Raw genomic sequence first — 22,063 nt, 5'->3', positions numbered from 1 at the left:
ATATTTCTGACGTGAAATGCCTCGTTAACTATAAAAATGCAAACATTTTTAACTTGTTTTATTTTGTCTATAAAAATGTGCAATTTTTTTCGATTTTCTCTAAAAAAAATTATGACAAATTTGGTTTTGTTCCCATTTCGGTTGTAAAAATTGTCAATTTTAAATACATTGTTTTCTTATTTCTATATTAAAACTTCTATCATTATAGACTTCAAAGAGTTAACATTTATATAGGGTTTAATTTTTAACTAATATGAGCGTTTAATCGCTCGTGCCCTTAATGACATACTTTCCATGCAGTTAGGACAAAAAATTATGTTAGCATCATGGGCGCAAAGGTGATTACGACTCTGGCGAAATTTCGGGACCTCGGGTCCCTTCATTTTGCCATCGTCGCAATCACCTATTTTGCGCCCTTGATACGAAAATAACTATTAGAAGGACTATTGAACTCTCTTCATAAGCAAAGAAAACATACACTTTTGAACCTCTGAATTTGACTCTCCAGTTTTCTCAGTGTAGTAGAATTTTTTAATAAAAATTGATTTAAATACCTGTATGAATTTTAGTTAAAATTCTAGATTTTTTAATTCTATATTACAAGCAATATAGTGTGAATTTTTAGAAATAATTGAATTTTGAAATTAATTTTTTTGAAAAAGTTTAATTGAATTTTTTTATTATTTTAAGTTTTTGTTTTCTAATATAATTTTAATTGAAGAATTGACGAATAATTGAAATGATTTAATTATTATAAAACATGAAAAAATCGATCACTCCCAGTCGAAGACTCGGAGTTATTGATATCTTCATGTTTTATAGTTATGAAAAATTTAATTTGCAGTTTTAAGTAAAATGTTCTCTTATTTGACTCGGACTGGTTATATTTTTGTCCGTAAATGGTCCGTAAAATCCGTATTTTTAAATACTTTTACTTGTTCGAGCCCTTAATAATTAATTAATGCTAAAAAGAAATTAATTTTGCGTATTAATTAAAGACATAAGTATTTATTTAATAATTTATTTAAAAATTGGAATAAAATTTAACTTGTATATTGTGTATATATAGTGTTGATCAGATGCACATGTCAGTTTATATTGAGAAAAATAAGAAAAAAAATGTCCTGCCTGCAGTCTAGTTGGCATGAGACCAAAAGCAACAGCAACTTTTAAAAGCCGAAACGAGATTTCGTAGAACTTTAGGTGTTAATAATTTATTTATTTTTGTGAATTCTTAATCAATTTGGCTTTTCTTTAAAAATAAAATTGTATATTGCACAGCCGATGGAAATTTTCATTTCAATTTAAGTATATGATACTTGTATTATTTTTCTTATAGTCTTTATTATTCTCTATGCTCCATTTTTTATTCTTTATTGATTTTTAGTCAATCTTTTATATTTTTTGTTTCGGTTTATAGAACTCTTTTTTCACAAATTAGTAAAAAATTGTGTTATTCTGCACAATGTGAAAAAAGACTAAATTTAGACTTAATTATTGGCATTGCAATTTTTAAGGTGTAACTGATGAGAAATTTAAATGTTTATTTTTATTGGATAAAAATACAAAAAACAGGTTTATATACTTTTATGACTCGACATTTATTTTTGATTTTTTGAGCCGTTGATCTCTATATCTAATCTGTGATTTTCGATATTTTCGCTATAATGATAAATAGTCGTCAATATTTGATCAGTTATTCATGGCAAATTTTTTCTACCATGTTGTATGACTGGAGCCAAATTCCTATAGAATTTGTAAAAATTTTAAAGAAAAATAATTTTAAAATTTTTTTAATTTATCAGGGAAAGTTCCCTCTTTATGAAAGTTGAAGACTTTGTTTATTTTAAACTATAACATCAAAGTCGTATTTCAATTGCAAATTTGATGCTTTATTACTCATATTTTCAATTGTTTGAGCAGTGAGTTCAAATAAAAATTTATTAAAAATTTTCTGAACTTTTCAAAGCGAGCAATATTGATTTTTTAAATATTGCCTTCAACAGAATTTTCTTTTTATAAAAAAAAGAATTAAAATTCGAAATTGTATTGCTTTTTTATTATTATTTTATAATAAATAATATTATATTATATATTATTTATAATAAATAATAATATTCTTGTTATTTTTTATATTATATATTCTTATTTATAAAGAGCGTTTAAGACAGTTTATTTTATTAAATTAAATTAGAATTATCAAATATTTAAATTCAAAAGCTAAATTAAAATCTACATACACTGAAAAAAAAAGTATTGAACCAAGAAAATTTTTCTTGGTTGAAGCAAATCGTGGGATTGAATACGGCCAAGACTATTAAAGTATTGATTCAAGAAAACGATTTTCTTGACATAGGATATTTGGGAGAAGAACATATATTCTTGATCCAAGAAAATATGGAATTCGACCAAGAAGTTAGTCTTCTTATACGAAGTATGAAATGTATTAAATGAATAAAATATTTTCTTGTTCTAAGAATATATATAGTTAATTGAATTATTTTATTTGATTCATTCAATTTTTTGTATCGTTCTTTCAAGTAATTCAAGATTTAAATGAAGAAAACATTTATTTTGTGAGAGAACGCAGATATTCTTGATCCAAGAAAATATGGAATTCGATCAAGAAGTTAAGTAGCATGTAAGAAATGCAGAATATATTAATTCAAAATCATTTATGTATCAAATCAAGAAAGTATGTTCTCTGTCCAAGAAAATATTTTCTTGATTTGAGAAAATTTATAGATTTCAATCAAAAAAATACTTTCTCAATACAAGTAAATTATTTACTTAAATTACCCCCCCCCCCCCCTTACCTCCATCCCATCTTTTCTAATACTTAGGTCAAACATTTTTATTATTTAATTAATTAACATTTATATTTTTTATTTAAATAATTAAATAATTGTTATTTTACATATATATTTACATTTAATTATTACTTAACACAAATACAACAAATATACCTTGAAAGAAAATTTTCCACGGTCGGAGGAATTGAACTCGGGTTGCACGCACCAGAAGCCGTCACGCTACCACTATGCCATCCTAGCCTCAATGGACAGTTTTCAAAAACTGATATTTAAGTTGCATATACATTTGAAGAAAAATATTTTCTTGGATCAAGAACACTGGCATTGTGTTAAGTAAAAAAAAGTTTCAAAGCAAATACATAAAATGATTCAATTCAAGAAACATGAATTCTCCACACAATACTTTATTATTTCGCTTAAGAACATGATATTCTAGATTCAATACTTTTTGGTACTTCGGAAAAGTAAAATATTTGGTTGAAATAATTACATATTGAGTTCTGCCAAATACTAAATTGTTAATTCAAGAATTCTGTTCAATGCTAATAATTGCTTGACACAAGAAAATGAATTTCTTTCTTCAAATAAATATGGGATTAATTGAATATAATTTTTAATCAACTTGAAACAAATATTTACTTATATTAACCTTCGTATTTTCTTGAATCAGGATTATATGAGCGTTGAATTAAGTAAAAACTTTTTTAAAGGAAACAAAAGAATGATTTGATTCAAGATCTTACACTTAATTGAATTGAATAAATAAAATATTTCATTCCAGAAAATATAACATTCTCGCAAGAAATTAATGTTTTTGAAACATGAGAATATAGAAATGCTTCAAGTAAAAGAAATGCTTAGATTAATTAATATTTCTTTGAAACAAAATAATTTTTAATTGAGTTGAAACAATTATTAACTTGTATTAATCTTCCCATTTTCTTAGCTCAAGACTACACTGCAAAAACTGGTATCTCACTCGTGTCTTAAAATGAGTTGCTTTAAGTGTTTAAACCATTGAGGTACAAAATATGTGGACGTCCACATGAAAAGGGCCCATATTGTCGGTTCTAGTTTTCGAGATAATCGCAATTTAGTAATTTTTGAGCAAATTCTTAATTTTTTTTTTATTTTTTATTATCAATCTACATGTTTTGACAAGTCGAATCATGCGGTTTTCATTAATTTATCGATACTTTAACTGTTTGATTTCATTGGTTCTTTAGAAAAATGAAAAGGGCCCATTTTGTAGGTCATTTGCAAAAGTAATCCGTATTTTAAAAATGGAGGTATAGAAAAATTTAAAACCTCTTGATTTTTCATCTCTAAGGTGTCCTGGACTGTAAACAATTCTTATCTGAATAACTTCTCAGAAGAACCAGGGATATTGATGTTAGAGTCCTTGTTTTTGTAGTCATAGAAATGAAAAATTCGATATTTCGTGAAATTTTTCGTAATAGAGACTGTTAAAAAAATTTAAATAAGTTTAATATCTACTCTTTTTCTTCAAATCACACAATAAAATTGTACATAATCATTAATCCTGTAAAAAAATGGTTTTTTAATAGAAAACTGTCCTCTTTAGAAAAGGGCCCATATTGTCGGTTTCTCGTACTTAAGTACGAAATTTTTCAAAATTAAGAGGGGGGAAGGTTTTAAAAATTTAAAACTTATTGGTTTTTCATCTTTTAGGTACCCTGGACTGTAAACAATTCTTATCTGAATAACTTTCCAGAAGAACCAGAGATATTGATGTTAGAATCTTTTTTTCGTAATTGTCGAAATGAAAATTTTAATATTGCGTCAATTTTTTCATAATAGAGACTGTCAAAAATTTTTAAATAAGTTTAATATCTATTCTTTTTCTTCAAATGACACAATAAAATTGTACCTAATCATTTATCTTGTAAAAAAATGGTTTTTTAATAGAAAAACTGTCCTTTTTAGAAAAGGGCCCATATTGTCGGGTTTTAAATTAATTAATTAATTAAGGGGAGGGGGTGGTTCTAAAAATTTAAAACCTGTTGGTTTTTTATCTTCAAGGTGCCCTGAACTAGAAACAATTCTTATCTGAATAACTTCTAAGAAGAACCAGAGATACAACAATTAGTTGGTATCGCAATCTTTAATTCCGTTTTTCTCGAAATGAGGTTTTTGGCGTTCTAAACTTTGAAATTCCGTAACTCAGCGAATTTTCAACCAAAAAAGTTCTAAGACCACTCAAAATTCTCCAAATTTTGCCAGGATTACGCCCATATAGATAACTCCAGTAGTGCCAAAATGGGCCCTTTTCATGTGGACGTCCACATATGTTTTATATTGAGACATTTAATTACATCTCGTGTCTCATTTTAAGACATTAAAGGTAACTCAATGCGTATAAGACACGTAAAACGTCTTCTTAGTGTGAGACGGATACTCGAAACACATTTCGTGTCTCAAAATGCATTGCTAAATGTGTAAGACACTTTGAAACGTCTTAAAATGAGACACATATCTGTTTCAAATATGTGGACTAAGACATCTTATGTGTTTCAAATATGGGACAAAACGTCTCAAAATGAGACACTTGTTTTTGCAGTGTATGGGTGTTAGATTAAGTAAAATCTTGTTTTAAAGGAATCAAAAAAATTATTTATTTCAAGATCTTACACTTAATTGAATTGAATAAATAAAATATTTCATTCCAGAAAATATAACATTCTCGCAAGAAATTAATGATTTTGAAACATGAGAATATAGAAATGCTTCAAGTAAAAGAAATGCTTAGATTAATTAATATTTCTTTGAAACAAAATAATTTTTAATTGAGTTGAAACAATTATTAACTTGTATTAATCTTCCCATTTTCTTGGCTCAAGACTATGGGTGTTGGATGAAATAAATAGTTGCTTTAAAGGAAATAAAAAAATTATTTGACTCAAGATACCAAATGACTCAAGGTAAATTACTTGACGTGAGAACATGATATTCTTGATTCAATACTTTTTCGAGACTTGGCGCATGTAAAACAGTTCGTTTGAAACAGTAAGATATTTACTTATGTCAAACCCATATTTTCTTATTTCAATAACTTTGATCAATGCTCAAAATTACTTGACACAAGAAAATAAATTTCTTCCAATAAGAAAATATGGGTTTGTTTCAAATAAATCAGGTCAAGAAAATGCATTTACTTGATTCAATGAACTTTTTTTTTCAGTGTAATAGGGTTTAGAAAAATTGTTTTTATTCAAATAAAAAATAGTTTCTAATTATACAATGTGGACAGGTGGCTTTTTTTATTTTCAATAAACATTAGGCAGCGTTGATTAATTTTTTTCCGAAAAAATTTCTTTGCGACCTTATGGAAAAAAGTTAATCCAATTAAATTGACAGTAGGGTTCATCGTTGCTATCATCTCTGCTTTTATATAAGGCAAGCACGTATCAATCATAGTTTTTTTCTACAAAATACACAGTTATCTGAAAGCGAAAAGATTGGGGGAATTTTTATATATTTCAATTTGTAAAATTTTCTTCGATAAAAAAAAGTATAGAATACTCTATAATATAGTTTAAAGATTTCAATTACCTTATACCAAATTTATCTGCATTCGTTTGTTTGTTTGGAAAATTAAGTTTTGTAGGTTATTGTGATTTTTTATTTTTTTCAAACGTCAAATTTTTCACCGATTATGTCAAATTTGCCTGAAATTTTTTTTTTTGTTCTTTTCTTTCTAAAAGTCAATTTAAATTTAATGCTTCATTATGATTCTCAGATCTAATTTTTAAATATTAAAACTGTAAATTAAAAGTTTGCATTTGAAATAATTTATTGCTTAAGGAGTATTTTAATTAAATTAAAAATTTGGATTTGGAGATTTCTTGAATAACTAGTTTCAAATGAATTTGTCAATATTTTAAATTTAAATAGATTTATAAAAGATAATAAAATTATAAATTTAAATTAATTAGATAATAAATTAATAATAAAAAAAACAGAAAGTGTAGTCTTTTGTTTTTCTATAATAATTAATGTTTTGACAGATGATTTTGGTTATATAAATGTTCCCGTATTTGTGATAACCACTAGAAAAATTAATCATTGCGTAAAGAAAATTTTTTTTCCAAATTGAAGCAAAACGATCAAGACGTGCTTCTATTCAACTGAAGTTTAAAATGTAATTTTTCCAAAAAATCACTGTCATTTTGTAAATTCATTTAAATTTAATAAAATTTTAAAAACTTTGTATTGATAAAAAGTTTAAGTTCCAATATCAAACAATTTTTCTGACAATATATTCAATTGGTGAACTGAATTTTAATTTACACTTTTGTTTGACAAAAATAAATTGATTAAAGTCACTTAAATTTTAAAGTTTAAATATTTAATATGCTTTTTATGATTAAAATAGTATTTTTTAATTACATCTTTAGATTTTTTATTTCTTTTGGTAAATTCAGTTTCCTATAAAATGATAATTCAATAAACTATGAAATAAATAAATAAACTACGAATAATACCAATTATTAGGTTAGGTGGACACTTTTTCTAAAAAAATATTTTTCAATCCTTTTTGTCTAAAAAAGGGAATTTCTAATGAAATCTGTTTTCTAAAAACTTATAATTTCTAATATTTATTTTCCTCAAATTTGTAAAATTCCATAATTATGATAAAAATTAGAAAATGATTAAAAAATTAAGATTAAGAAATTATATAGAAACTATTTTGTATATTTTCTGTTTCTCAATCACAATTCCTCTTGCAATTTTTTTTAAATGGCTTCTAACAATAAATAATTAGCAAAAGAAAAAATTGCTTCTGAGGCGTGAAAATGATAATTTAGTTGAAATACCAAAATTTTTTAAAAAATCATAACTATTATAAACATGGAACAATATAAGTTAAATTTATTAAACTTTTTCTGTGGAAGGCAGGTAGGAAGATTGCTACCGTGATAATTCTTTAAATCATTCACGCGCGCGTAGGATTTTGCTGGTTAATCTGAAAGATAACATAATAATATATAGATTTATAAAAGGTTTGAATGAATTGACTGCCATATTGGATTCGCCATTTTAAATTTAGAAAACCTGATATGTCAGACTTGTAATTTGTAACATCGAAATTTGTTAAATATTTTTTCTTAGTTACTTTAAAGTTTAAAATCATAAAAATTGAAAATTTAATTATAATTAATTCTTTATTTTTATCATACCTATAGTAATTATTTTCCTAAAACTGTCTTAAACTAAAATGGCTCTAAATTGTATGGAGAAATTTAACAAAAACTAAAAGAATATACATTTTAAAATTTTTTTACAAATATGTTTTTAAAAAATGTGACACGCTTTCTAGAAAGATTCCTAAGAAGCAAAAAATTTTAGGTTATGTTTATAATTTCTGAAGTAAAAATACAAATAGAGTATTAATTACTATTACAAATTGTTAATGTTCAAATCTTCACTATATTCATAATATTCAATAGAAACTGGTTTCAAATTTACATAATTAAAGAGGAACTTTTTATCAAAATAAAACACAAACCTAACTTTTTGACCCAAAATGCGATTGACTTCTAACTGTTTTTGTCAGCCATGTTGAATCTGCCATTTTTATTTTTAAAAATCTGACTTCATATTCGTTACAAGTGACCCCAAAAACCCCCGAATAACATATTTCAAGCAAATCCGAGTGATTTTTATTTTTTTAGCCGCCATGTTTCAACCGCCATTTTGAATTTTAAAAAACATATAAAAAAGCAATTATCTCAAAAACCTGATCTAAATTAAAAAACTAACTGTGGATTCGAATTCAGCTTTAAAATTTTCTTTAGAAACAAGTTTCTGTTGCTCGGGTCCAAAACCTTGTATTCCTGTGATTATTAATCAAAGTTTATTAAATTTTGCTCCCCATTTATTTTCAAATTCCTTGCTATTTATTTTCGTCATCAGTAATATTTTAATGGCATATATGATTGATATCATTCTTGAATGATTTCTTTTAAAGTAAAGAAAGTAACTCAGCGAATTGACATCTGGAAATAATTTTAGTTTCTTATTTTCTGAAGAGGGAAAATAACTTCTCGATTTTATGAGAATTTTATCGATTTTGATAATTTAAACTTTAATATTTTAAAAAAATATTTGTTTTATTTCAACGATGTAATATAAGTTTGATATTTTGAATAAATAAAATGAATATTATTCTCAAAATCATTATCAAAATTTTGTGTAGTTAATGGCAGTTTAGGAATTAAATATTTTTCTGGAAAAAAAGAGAGAGAGAGAGAGACAGAGAGATGTGCAAAAAAATCTTTTATGCTAGTTACAATAGATTACTCAAATTAAAGTGATAAACAATTTAGTTTCCAAAAAGCTGAAAGTTCTACTCTTGACGCGCCCGCGTATGAGGGATGCAGCATCAGTAAATTTCAAAAGTTTCCTGCTAGAGTCTTATGAAAACATATATTTTCTAGTATTTATTTTGGCACGATTCCAGTCATACATGGGGCATTTAACAAATATCCTCTAGAAATTCCTCTCTCACACCTTAGGAATTAAAGAAAAAAAATTAATATCTACAGAAATGTTTTTAAATATCAATTAAAATTTTCTCCTTTTTGGTGTGTTCAAAAATTCAAAAATAAATAAATATTATTATTTTATTTTTATTAGTAAAAAGTCGTCTACTGATAAAAATATAGGTTTTAGAAAAAATTAATCAAAAAATGTCCATTTAAATCATTTTTGGTGTAAATTTAAGCTGCAACGCTTTTTCGAATTCAAAATTTTAGAGTACAATTTTCATGCAATCGATTTTTAAAATTTCTAATTTAAAAAATTTTTAAAATTATTATTATTACTATTATTATTAATTAAATATTCAAATGAATCAAATAATTTTAATTGGAGTCAATTTAATGGTATTTTCTTCAAATATTGAAATTATTGGTTCAAATACCATTTAATTGAATCAAATAAAAATTCTTTGATTCAGGTAAATATTTATTTGATAATAGACAAAAATCGGTTATTTGATTCAAATAACATTTTTTTACAGCGTATAATATTACAGGTATTACCATGTACAAAAATTTTTCATCAACTAAAAATTTTGTAGTAAAGTTTTTATACAAAGAATTTCTAAAATCGTAAAATTCAAAAACATTTTGAATTTATTTACAGAAATGTGATATTTATTCGATATTAATATATAGTTTCTATATCTATATAAGAAATTTATCTTTTTCAGATATGTGGAGATCAACAAGCGCACGATGGGGAAAAGTATTCTTCTTTAATGAAGGCAGTTGCTGAAAAGAGGGTTGACATGTGGTGAGTAATGCACTTCTCCATTTGCTGTTATCATTTAATTTTTTATTTATCGTGGAAAATATCTTGTCTCTTATATTCTGGAAATAGAAAAAAGAATCGTCATTTCTTTTTCTATTTTCTCTCAACACTTTTTTCTATTATATTATAGAAATTTTAATTTTATAATATAAATTATATTGTTCTCTAAAAATGATAATAATATTAAAAAATATAAACTATAATGCAATATACATCTAGAAAAAGATATATTTCATTCTGGGCCTACTACAGTTTTTATTTGTTTTCCCGAATAGTTTTCAAAATGTCAATTTTTCCGAATAACTCTTTTTTCCGACTTTTTTACTGGCTTCTTTAATGGCTTTTTTCCGAATTAGTTTTTCTCGCATTATTTATTTCCGAAATTATTTTTTCCCGATAAATTAATAACAGAATTCGGAAATTTGAAAAATAACCTATTCGTGAGTAAAACTTTTCGGGAAAATATCTTATTCGCAAAAATAATTATTTGGGAAAAATACTTTTATGCGGAAAATAAAATATTCAGGAAAATGATCTTCTAAGAAATATAAATCATTCGAGTGAATTTAATTTGGGAATAGAGTAGTTTGGAACAATAAATAAATAATTTAGTAGCAGGGTTGCCACAAGTTAAGGAAGTCAGGGAATTCAAGAAAAAGTCAGGAATTTTTATTAAAAGTACTGGAAAAAATTAAATTTTTAGACTTCATAAGAAACTTTTGAATTTTGGTGTCTTTTTTGTTTTCTTCATAAACTATGAAATTACTACGAATTCTAATAAAGAAACCTTCAATTTTTTCTATTTCTGACAATAATTTTTATTAAATAACTTAAATCTTGAATAACTATTGTAAAATTATTACTTATAAATTATTTAATGAATAATTTTACTTAAATGTTTCAAAATTAATTGATTTTTTAAAAAAGTCGCGTTTATACTTTTCATAAATAGATGAACTTCAAAAGATTTTAATTTGAGATTTTATAAAAATTCAATTTTCAATAAATTTCATTAGAAATTTTAAAGAACTTAAATTTTTGAAAAAATTTTAATAATTCAAATTCTTCTAAAATTAGTTAAATTTTTTAATATATGTGACGCTCCACGAGAAAAGGGACCTTGTTTACTCTTGTCATAGGTCCCTTTTCTCGTGGAGCGTCACATATATAGGTATTTAATTAATTATTAAAAATAATATGAATTTATAGAAGAATCTTAGTTAAAAACACTAAGAAAATTGAATGTTGGAGAAGTTACAAATGATTACAGAAATTCAATTATTTTCAAATTATCTTAAAAAATTTAAAAAAATTCTCGTCAAAATTTCAATTATCTTTATAAATAATAAAATTTTTCTACAAAATTCAATTAATTTAAAAAATTTTAACAAAATTCTTGGCAAAATTTCAATTATTTTCAAAAATTTTTCTCAATTCAATGATTTTCATTATCTACTTACTATTTTAATAAAATTTTCCAAAAGAATTCAATTATTTAAAAAAATTTAAATAAAATTTTACGCAAGCATTTAATTGATTTTATAAATAATAAAAATTTCACAGGCATTCAATATTATTTCCATAAATAATAAAATTTTTACAGGGATTCAATTATTTTCGCAAATAATGAAATTCTCTTTACGAATTAAATTATTATTTTAATAAATAATAATACTCATAGCAAAATTTAAATTATTTTTAATACAATTTAATACAAAATTCGCCGAAAGCATTCAATTATATAAAAATTTGTTGATATAATTTTTTATTAGAATTCAATTTTGAGAAACATTCAATTATTCAAAAAATTGTTTATTTTCGTATTTAAATAATTGAAATCTCATAGAATTTTCTAATAAAAATTGATTTAGAAATGAATTTTATTTAAAATTTTAGATAATAATTAAATATTGAAAGCATTATAGCATGAATTTTTAGAAATAATTGAATTTTGAAAAGGTTTCAATTTAAAATCTTAGAAAATCTGAATTTGTCATATTTCCAACTAACAATTCTGTAGAATTAATTTTTTTGAAAAAGTTTTATTTAATTTTTTTTAAAATTATTTGAAGTTTTTAATTTCTAATGTATATTTAAATGAAGATTTTCTGAATAATCGAAATTTTGCAAAATTGAATTGTAAACAAGTGCGGATTTGAAAATTCTCAAGGAACTTTGTCAAAAATTATTAAAAATATTTGATTATAAAAATTTTTTCCACTCGGAATAAAAATAAACAATTTTTTTTTAATTCAAAAAGCTAGAATTTGAGGATTTATCGGAGAATTTGTTGGGATTTTATTAAAGTGCAAATTATTCCACCGGAAACTATTTCTCCGCCATTTTCGCAGATAAACACAATTAAGACCATAATTTAATGGAGGTTTAACAGGATATAGCTGAGCATCGCGATCTAACTAGAAAATAACACTTGAATTGTTAAAATGGTGTTTAGAAGTGTATAATATGCGATAATTGCTACGTTTTATTAAAAAGAATTTCTTTTTCTACAAATTTTACATTTTAAAAAACATTTTTTCCATATCAAATATCGTATTTTTAAAGAACGATATTTCTATTTTAAAATATACTTTGAAAATATTGATTATAATTATTACGTCTAAAATACCTTTCGATGCTTCCACGGAAAATAAAATTACGCAGCAAAGGAATAAAATATTCTTTTTAAAAAATTATTTCAAACAAACTTAAAAGGAAAAACATTCAGTAAACTCTGATTATTTTCTTCTAAAGAAAAAGAGGTGCATTTTAACTAGAAAAATTTAAGGTTGAAAAATTTGCGTTTTAAAATTTCATGCAAAAACACACATGAAATCCTTTATACAGAAATGAAAAAGAAACTTCACCTGGAACAGTGATAAGATTTTTGAGAATATAGCGATAGACTTAACTGAAACAAACGACTGATTAAAATATTATATAACTAGGAAAAAATATAGGTATTTGATTCAAAGCTTACTTACTAAACTTTTTATTTGTTTTAAATAAATATTTTATTTGTATCGAATGACATTTATTTTTAAAGAAATAAATAATTTATAGTTGTCAGTTATCACTGAGACAAATTGATTATAATTCAAATTTTTATAGTTTTATAATTTTGATTCAATTAAATGGTATTTGATTCAATTACTGAAATTATTGGTTCAAATACCATTTAATTGATTGAAATAAAAATTATTTGATTCTATTAAATATTTACTTGATATAACTAATCGGTTATTTGAATCAAATAAATTTTTATTACAGTGTATTGAATGAAATTTAATTGAGTAATAATAATAAAATATTTAATCGAAATTAATTTATAAACATTGTTAAGATTTAGTTTTTAGAAATTTTCACATTTTAGTTTATTAATTTGTTCTTTTTTTTGATTAATTTTTTAATTAGATGTTTTTTAATTTTCTCAACTTTTAATGTTTGTTTTTGAATTTTTGTACAAGCGGTGTTGGTAAACAATAAAGGTAACAGAGCGCATGCGTTACGAAAGAAACGTTTTCAAGTTAAGTTGGCGGGCAGTAGCTTCCAACATTAAAAACAGTGTACCGTCACGATCCGCGCGCTTCGGAGCAACTTCCTTCATTTTTTACAAGTCGGTTACGTATGGTCACCCGTACGCAAACCGCAAGCATGATTGACAGTTATCACGTGCGTCCAAATTATTTACGCGAAAAATTCTCACACATTTTTCACACATCTGACATAATCTTTTTTTCTTCTTTTTTGCTTTTACATTCATCGTTACATCAATAATTTCGCACTTTAATATGTCAATAGATATTTTCTATATATTAAATATTCACCTAATTCTCTTTTTTTTAATTTTCATTTTTCGTTTATAAGTACTTTTGTTTTGTAAATTAAAAATTCGTGTTTATTTAATTTTTAATTTTTGCCAGAATTGAATTTTGAAGGAAAGAAAATATACGTGACGAATTTTTAGTTTTGTTTATAAATGATGATGACATCAACTGGTAAATTAATAAAAAAAAGAGAGAATGAGAGAGAGAAAGAGGGAAAAAAAGTAAAGAGAGTATAAGGTACTGAGAATCGTTTCATGATCCCCTAAAAGGTGATCGAAGAGTACCGGCGCGTCTCAAGAGATGTGAAAGTGAACATTAAACCTCGTAACTTCATCTTTGCATTTATTTTTTCTCTTTTATTTTGATAAGCAGGAAATAGGCGTGAATGAAATTGTATTGGAATTTGATTTCTATATCAACGTGCGATTGAATTTTATTCCTTTTGGATGCTAATATCATTGACTGTTATGATTTTTTTCTCACAATTCTTCTCCGCACATTTATTTCTCCCAAAATATAAACGAGAGTAGGAAATGAATTATTTCATTATAATAGGAATGAAAAATATTCTTTGGAAAGATTCAATAGAATTTTCTCTCTACACTGGAAAAAAATGTATTTGATTCAAATAACCGATTACTTATCTATTATTAAATAAATATTTACTTGAACCAAATAATTTTTAATTAATTATAATTTTTATTTAAATCAATTAAATGGTTCATTTCATCTTTGCTTCAAAAACTAAAATTATTGGTTCAAATACAATCTATTTCATTCAAGTTAATATTTATTCAATTCAAGTAAATATTGGTTTAATAATAGACAAACTGTTATTTGAGTGAAATAATTTTTTTTCAGTCCATTTTCCTTGAAATAGAAAACCTACAAAATTATTTATTTCTTTTATTTATTTATTTATTTAAGTAGTACATTTTATTCAGAACAAATAAAGTTTTTATTTAATATAGCGATCACTCCGAGTCAAAGAATTAAATAAAAGAAACATAATTTTTCTTACAGAAATTTTACAAATCTTATCAAAATTTTTTTGCTTTCTCCGTTGAAAAAAACATATTTTTGACAAATTTTTATTGTTTTAATAATTTTAATAATTTCAATTTTTCGATATAATATATATAATAATATCGAACTTTGCTTTCAGATTTTTACTCCTTACTACTTTTTGTCAAACATTTTTGAAAAGTAAAATTACAATTTTTTTCAAAACAATAGATAAGAAGTAGGTATCATGAAAGTTCTCTGAAATTAAAAAAAGGTAAAAATTGGTCTACTAAATCGAATTAGTAAAAATGTTTACTAATTTTCTACTGAACTTGAATTTAATGCAAAATTTCTTTTTGGAGTCAAAGTACCAATGACACACAATAATTAAACAAATATTTTCCATAATTAATTCTTGAAAATCCTTGTAAAAACAATAAAAACATGAAGGCCCAAAATAAATATTTGAATGCAATTTTTCAGGTGATTTTTGTTAACGGTTTATAGGTAATTGTAAAGTGTTGTAAAGTCATGAATTGCTAATAAAAAATTTACTTTGGACGAACAAAAGAAAATAAAAAAAAAAATTGGATGATCAAACTTGTAAATATTATTAAATAATGGAGGTGGCCTACAATTCCCCAATCTCCCCTAACTAAAATCACACTGATTGCGTAGTAGTAAAATTTGACAAAGTTAAAGTAGTTAAAATTTCTAATAATTTTGGATAGTTATTTTCTACTAAGATTTAAATTAAAAAAGTAAGTAACTAAATCCAAACTATACTAATTGTAATAGTAAAATTTATCAAAGTTAAACTAGTTGAGATTTCTACTAATTTCTAGCAATTTTGTTTTAAAATTAAAATAGAAAAAAGTAAATCAATTAAAAACTATACTAATTAAAATAATAAAATTTCCCAAAGTTTCTTATATGGCAAATCAAAAAATAGTCTTTGTTAATAAATTTTTTCTTAAAGTCTGAGCTAATCAAAATTTTCAAACAAACCAAAAAATTGTTTACTTCTGACAAAGTACCTATATAAATTTTATATTTATGTGTAGGTAATTACTGCATAATAATAATAATTATAATAATTTTTATAATAACAATAATGATATAAATACTAAAAATAATAATAATTATTATCTTTATAATAATAGTAATAATGATAATAATTTATAATAATAAAAACAATACCTAATAATAATAATAGTACCTAATAAGAATAATTAATTTTTTTAAATAATATGCTGATTTTTTTCTTGATGAACGGTTATAACCGACATTTGTAATGATATCCGCAACTATCGAAACATTAGCGCATCTGTATTTCAGAAATAATAAACAGAAAGTTTAAAAATGTCGCAGTTACCCGACTCTCCCCCTGTGTATGCACAATAAAAGAAAAAAAACAATACTGATTCTTTCTTTCTTTTTTTTATTTTTTAATGAAGAATAAAGGCGATAACTGATATTGGCATCAATGCCTTGAGGGGTTAATTGGTGTTAATAGAAAGTGACAAGGTGAGCCCTACTTTAGGTGATACAAGTTCAAATAATTGCATTCGCGAATGAAAGGTATAATTTATTACTTTTTCATTTTTTTCTTGTAAAGAATCAAGAAATTAATATCGTCATTTATTACATCTGTCATTAAACTGTAAATTTTGAACCTATATTGAGTAATTTATGTAATACAAGTATTTGCAATGTATTGATTAAAATTTATTAATGCAATTATTTACCTTATATTATAAATTGCCGTACATTTAAGAATGATTATTTATTTATTATCTATATATAGTTATTAATTAACTTGTTTTTATTATTATAATTACTAACACCTATTGCAATATATATAATTATTATTTATTTCAATTTAACAATCTCAATTTTGATAGTAATAACAGTAATAATGATAATAATAATAATAATAATATTAATAATATAACGTAATAATTGAATATTTAGAATTTAAATTTAAATTAATTAATTTGTTTATTACCGATTATTTAATTTATTTTATATTTAAGTCTATATTTTTATATTTTGTATGTATATTTATTTAATTAATATTTATGATTATAAATTTATGTTAATTGATTAACCCATTAACTCAATAGTTAATTAACCCTCGAGGAATCTTGTCAATTATTATAAATTCTTATCCTTAAGAATTATATAATTTCTCACCAGCTCATTATTTTCAATCGCTTTTAAATTAATTGAAAGTAAATAAAATACAAAATTTATAATTGTGTCGAACTATATTCAAATAGCAGTAAATACTTCTCATTCAAGGTATAATTGAATGTCCTGAAAGTCTTTTATTTATGGAAGTAGGAAAAAAATGTTAATTTTAATTACAAAACAAAAGTATGAACGATATTCACACTAAGAAAAAAGTCTTAAATTTCAGCTCATTTTTTATATTATTGGATTTTTTGTTTTCTTCTTTTTTAGGAAAGTTTGTTTTTATTGATGAAAAAGTAAGGTCTAAAAGAAGAAGAAGAAGAAGAAGAAGAGAGATTTTTGTTAAATTTAAGATGTAAACGAGTTAAAGATTTTCGTTTTTATACTGCGTGACGATATAACGACAGTTTAAAACTATTGCATTAATCCACGTCATATTCAATCTCAGCAGTTTTCTTCACCCTATTGTTTCAAAACTTATTCTCTTGTGTGTGCCATGGTTTTGTGGGAGATCATTTCTGTCTGCAATTTTATGGATATTGGTTTCCAATACCGACAAATTGAATCTAAATTTTAACCTTCTATCTTTCAACTTTTTTACTTGTGTATAGAGAAAAAGAATCTCTTAACATTGTGTAGATATGAATTCTCGATATATATATGAAAATTCAATTTAAATATTTTTCAAACTATTTCTGTAAATTGTTTCCAATATTTTATTCTGTTTTCTTACATTCTTGTATTATATAATGAGAAATTATTGTAAGTACATAATATGAATTAAATTTAAAATATTTTTCATTAAAATAAAAAATTTTGATTTAAAATAAATAATAATGAAAAATAATATTTCAAACTAAAACATTTTAATCTAAAAAATTCTAATTTCAATTAGAACTATTTAATTTTCTCATCTCTAAATCTGAATCAGTTAAAATTTTAAATGATTTAAATCAGTGACTACTTAACTGTTTGCTTTCAAATCATTTAATATATTGATTTACTAGTAAATTTAGTGATGCAAAGTATATTTTAATTGATTTGAAAAGCAGGAAGTCATTTGCTGATTTACATAAGAATATTGGAACTGATTCAGATTTAGAGAGTAATATATTTTATTAAATTTAAATTGTATTTAAAATATTTAAATTTAAAGTATTTCAGTTAATTTAAAATATTTATAATTTAAAATATTTAAATTCTAGGAATTCTAATTTTTCTTGACATTAAAGATCTATAAGATTGCTGGAAATGATTGCTGAAAATTTACTACGCAACGTTTCTGCAAGCTTGCCAGAAATATTGCTACAAACTTACAACAACAGTTTGCTGAATGATTGCTTAAAATTTGTTGCAATCTTGCAGCAAACTTGCTGCTATTTTTCAAAAATACTTCTTAAATAAAACAAAATTTTACTTTTAGTTTTTTATTTTTTAACTTTCAAGATGTTTCTGACGTTTATATTTATTATTTATAGTTATACCTTTCTTGTTGAATTTTGGAACTTAGCATTGATGACAAATTTTTAAAAACACTGTTTCAAGTTCAGATGAGCAAGATATCTTTTTCTTCTTTGATAGTTGGTTGTTTTGCTGTACCTGGGTTCTATTCCTAGTCTCCTTGAATTTATTTTTAAAAAAATGTCTTATCAACGATATGTTCCAAATATAACAAGTAAGACATAATTTAACAAAAATGAATGTTAGAAAAATCTTAAAATTAAAAAAAAATGAAAAACAACATACAACTTTCTTTAATTTGAAAAATATTTATGAAATATTATAGCAAGTTTGCTACAAGCTTGTAATAACCTTGCAAAAAATTTGTAGCAATCATTCAGTAATTTGTCACAATAAGCTTGCTAAAAGATTACGTGTCATTTCTGGTGAAATATTAATAATTTTCATTTGGAGAGTAAAGTCTTTTTCTACTGCGTTTTGTTATCTAATTACTTTTGTTTATTAAAATTTACTTTTGTTTTTTAATTAAATTAAATTTAAATAAAGTAAATTTCTCCAGTAACTAAAAAATTACTTACTTATATAGAGATAATAATTGAAAATATGTTTTCATTTTTAATATGATGAGAGTGGTTTTTTATTCAAATTGGTATTTGATTTTTAAAAAAGAATAATAAATTATAGCTTTTAAGGATGAAACGTAATAGCAAAACAAAGAAGATACATAAAATTTGTATATATATTTATAAACATCCTTGAATACAATTTGGTCTGAGATTTGCGTGGGATCAGTTATAAATCGGGCATCCTTTTCTCTGCATGAGATTGCAAATATTTTACATACCTTTTCAGGATAAGAAACTCACAGTCTCAAAATTAGTTTCTATTTTTTCTTTTTTCAATTTAAAACAATAATAACTATTATAATGAACAATGAAAAATATAACAATAACAAAAAAATAGTTCAAATAATAATTTTTCTAATTAAATAAATATTTATATGCAATTTAATTTTTTTAACAGGTAAACTGTTTGGCGTTTAACTAAATTTTATTAAAAATTAATAGATTTTCTTTATTTATACTTTAAAATTTATTAGTATTTATGAAAATTAGTATTTTTTTTATTAAAACCGTTTTTTAAATTATTTTGTAATAAAAAAGCCTAAATACCATATTTTGACATTTTGTAACAAAATTTATTAAATTAAATTTTATTACATTCATATTTTTTGTTGAAACAGTTTTTTGTAATAAAATGGCCTAAATACCGTAACATTTGCATTTATTATAAAATACCGAGTTTAAGTCATTTTATTAAAAAATATTAAATTAAATTAATATTTGCTTTTTATTAAAATATTTTTTTGTATTTATTTTGTAATAAAAAGAACTAAATAGGTACATTAAAACTTGCATTTACAGTTGATTCAATGAATTGATAGAAATAAATATTTATTAATTAAGAAATAAGCGATTATTTGAAAAAAGATTATTTTTGAATCATTTTTATTTTATTTTTGTATTTTTTTTATTTTAGAAAAGAAAATTGTCATAGTAAAGATTCCTTTTTTCGCAGAAAAAAATTTCATGTTTTCAGTTTGCTGAGACTTTATAGCTGTTTTGTCTTAGTATTTTTACTTTTTTTCTGCATATGGGCAATTCTACGTGAGATTTCAGTCGACCTCTTAAAATCGGCCAAAAATATTTTTTTTCTATTCTGTATTGAAAAAAAACAGATACGTATTTTTTTATTATTTTTTTGGAGGCCAAATTTTTGAGTTATGAATTTTCAAAATTTTCGCTTTTTAAATGTAGCTATATTTTTAATGTCAGATAACTCAAAAAATATTGCTTCTTTTCATTTTTTGACAAGAGAAAAAAATTTTGTTTTTCTTTCTACTTTTGAATAATCATAACAAAAAAATTTTTTTTTCATTTTTTATTAAAAAAATAAAAAAAATTTTTAAACAAATTAATTTTTTTTAACTTTGGGTATGATAAATTTTTAATTTTCTTTTTCTAAAACATACCTGGAAATGATAAGAAGGTTTTGCAAAAAGTTTCAGAGTGGGCCTGACAAGTTTGATGGGTCCAAAAAAAAAATTAAGCTGTCCGTGCAGGTCGCACGCACGTGGCACAATGGGATTTTTTTACAATTTATTATTAAAAATTGTCTAGAGCCTACAAATTTTATCGGATTTTGATTATTATTGAATTTTTAGGCTCTAAACAATTTTTAATAATAAATTGTAAAAAAGTCCCATTGTGCCACGTGCGTGCGACCTGCACAGAGAGCTTAATTATTTTTTTGGACCCATCAAATTTGTCAGGCCCACTCTGAAACTTTTTGCAAAACCTTGTTATCATTTCCAGGTATGTTTTAGAAAAAGAAAATTAAAAATTTATCATACCCAAAGTTAAAAAAAATTAATTTGTTTATAAAATTTTTTTATTTTTTTAACCACTTCACTGGCGGGGCGTTCCAAATGGCGTTCCACGCGCCGAGGCCCAGACTGGCAAAAACACCGAAATGGCGTTCCTAATAAAACTTTATTTTTAAAGAGTGTACACTACTTTTAACTTATACAAAGCAATATTTCTATAGTTTAGACATCAGGGAACAAGATTATCACAATGAAAATTTCAGTTTTTGGGATTTTCAATGTTTTTTCATACGTTGAAATAGTCCATTTTTACCACTTTTCACCAAATGGCGTTCCACTTTTTTTTAATTTTTACACAGTAAAACTAATATTTTTTATTTAAAAAATATATTTACATACAAAACATTATAATATAATAATGTAATAAGTAAAAAATAAATATAAATAATTAATAAATAAAATTTAATAATTATTAATAATAACAAAAGTGGAACGCCATTTGTTAAAAAGTGTTAAAAATCGACTATTTCAACGTTCGAAGAAACATTGAAAATCTCAAAAACTGAAATTTTCATTGTGATAATCTTGTTCCCTGATGTCTAAACTATAGAAATATTGCTTTGTAGTAGTAAAAAGTAGTGTACACTCTTTAAAAATAAAGTTTTATTAGGAACGCCATTTCGGTGTTTTTGCCAGTCTGGGCCTCGGCGCGTGGAACGCCATTTGGAACGCCCCGCCAGTGAAGTGGTTAAAAAATGAAAAAAATTTTTTTTTGTTATGATTATTCAAAAGTAGAGAGAAAAACAAAACTTTTTTTCTCTTGTCAAAAAATGAAAAGAAGCAATATTTTTTGAGTTATCTGACATTAAAAATATATCTTCATTTAAAAAACGAAAATTTTGAAAATTCATAACTCAAAAATTTGGCCTCCAAAAAAATAATAAAAAAATACGTATCTGTTTTTTTTCAATACAGAATAGAAAAAAAATATTTTTGGCCGATTTTAAGAGGTCAACTGAAATCTCACGTGGAATTGC

The 22,063-nt window shown here is 23.8% G+C and overlaps 2 protein-coding genes across 2 annotated transcripts in view; one reads left to right on the top strand and one right to left on the bottom strand.

Annotated features, from left to right (window-relative positions):
- The window catches only part of LOC122504088, a 64,105-nt gene that overhangs the window by 3,316 nt on the left and 38,726 nt on the right, over window positions 1-22,063 (bottom strand). The window lies entirely within an intron of this gene.
- Window positions 13,580-22,063, top strand: part of LOC122504048 (growth hormone secretagogue receptor type 1) — a 99,184-nt gene continuing 90,700 nt past the window's right edge. Inside the window, exon 1 of the mRNA XM_043614940.1 lies at window positions 13,580-13,823. The gene's annotated coding sequence lies outside the window, so the exon portion shown is untranslated. The remainder of the gene's footprint in view (window positions 13,824-22,063) is intronic.

This window comes from Leptopilina heterotoma, unplaced genomic scaffold, assembly GCF_015476425.1.
Source record: "Leptopilina heterotoma isolate Lh14 unplaced genomic scaffold, ASM1547642v1 Lhet_11, whole genome shotgun sequence".
In the NCBI taxonomy this organism is placed as follows: Eukaryota; Metazoa; Arthropoda; class Insecta; order Hymenoptera; family Figitidae; genus Leptopilina; species Leptopilina heterotoma.
Note: the sequence above shows the minus strand (reverse complement) of the source record. Positions and strands in the feature narration are given on the sequence as shown.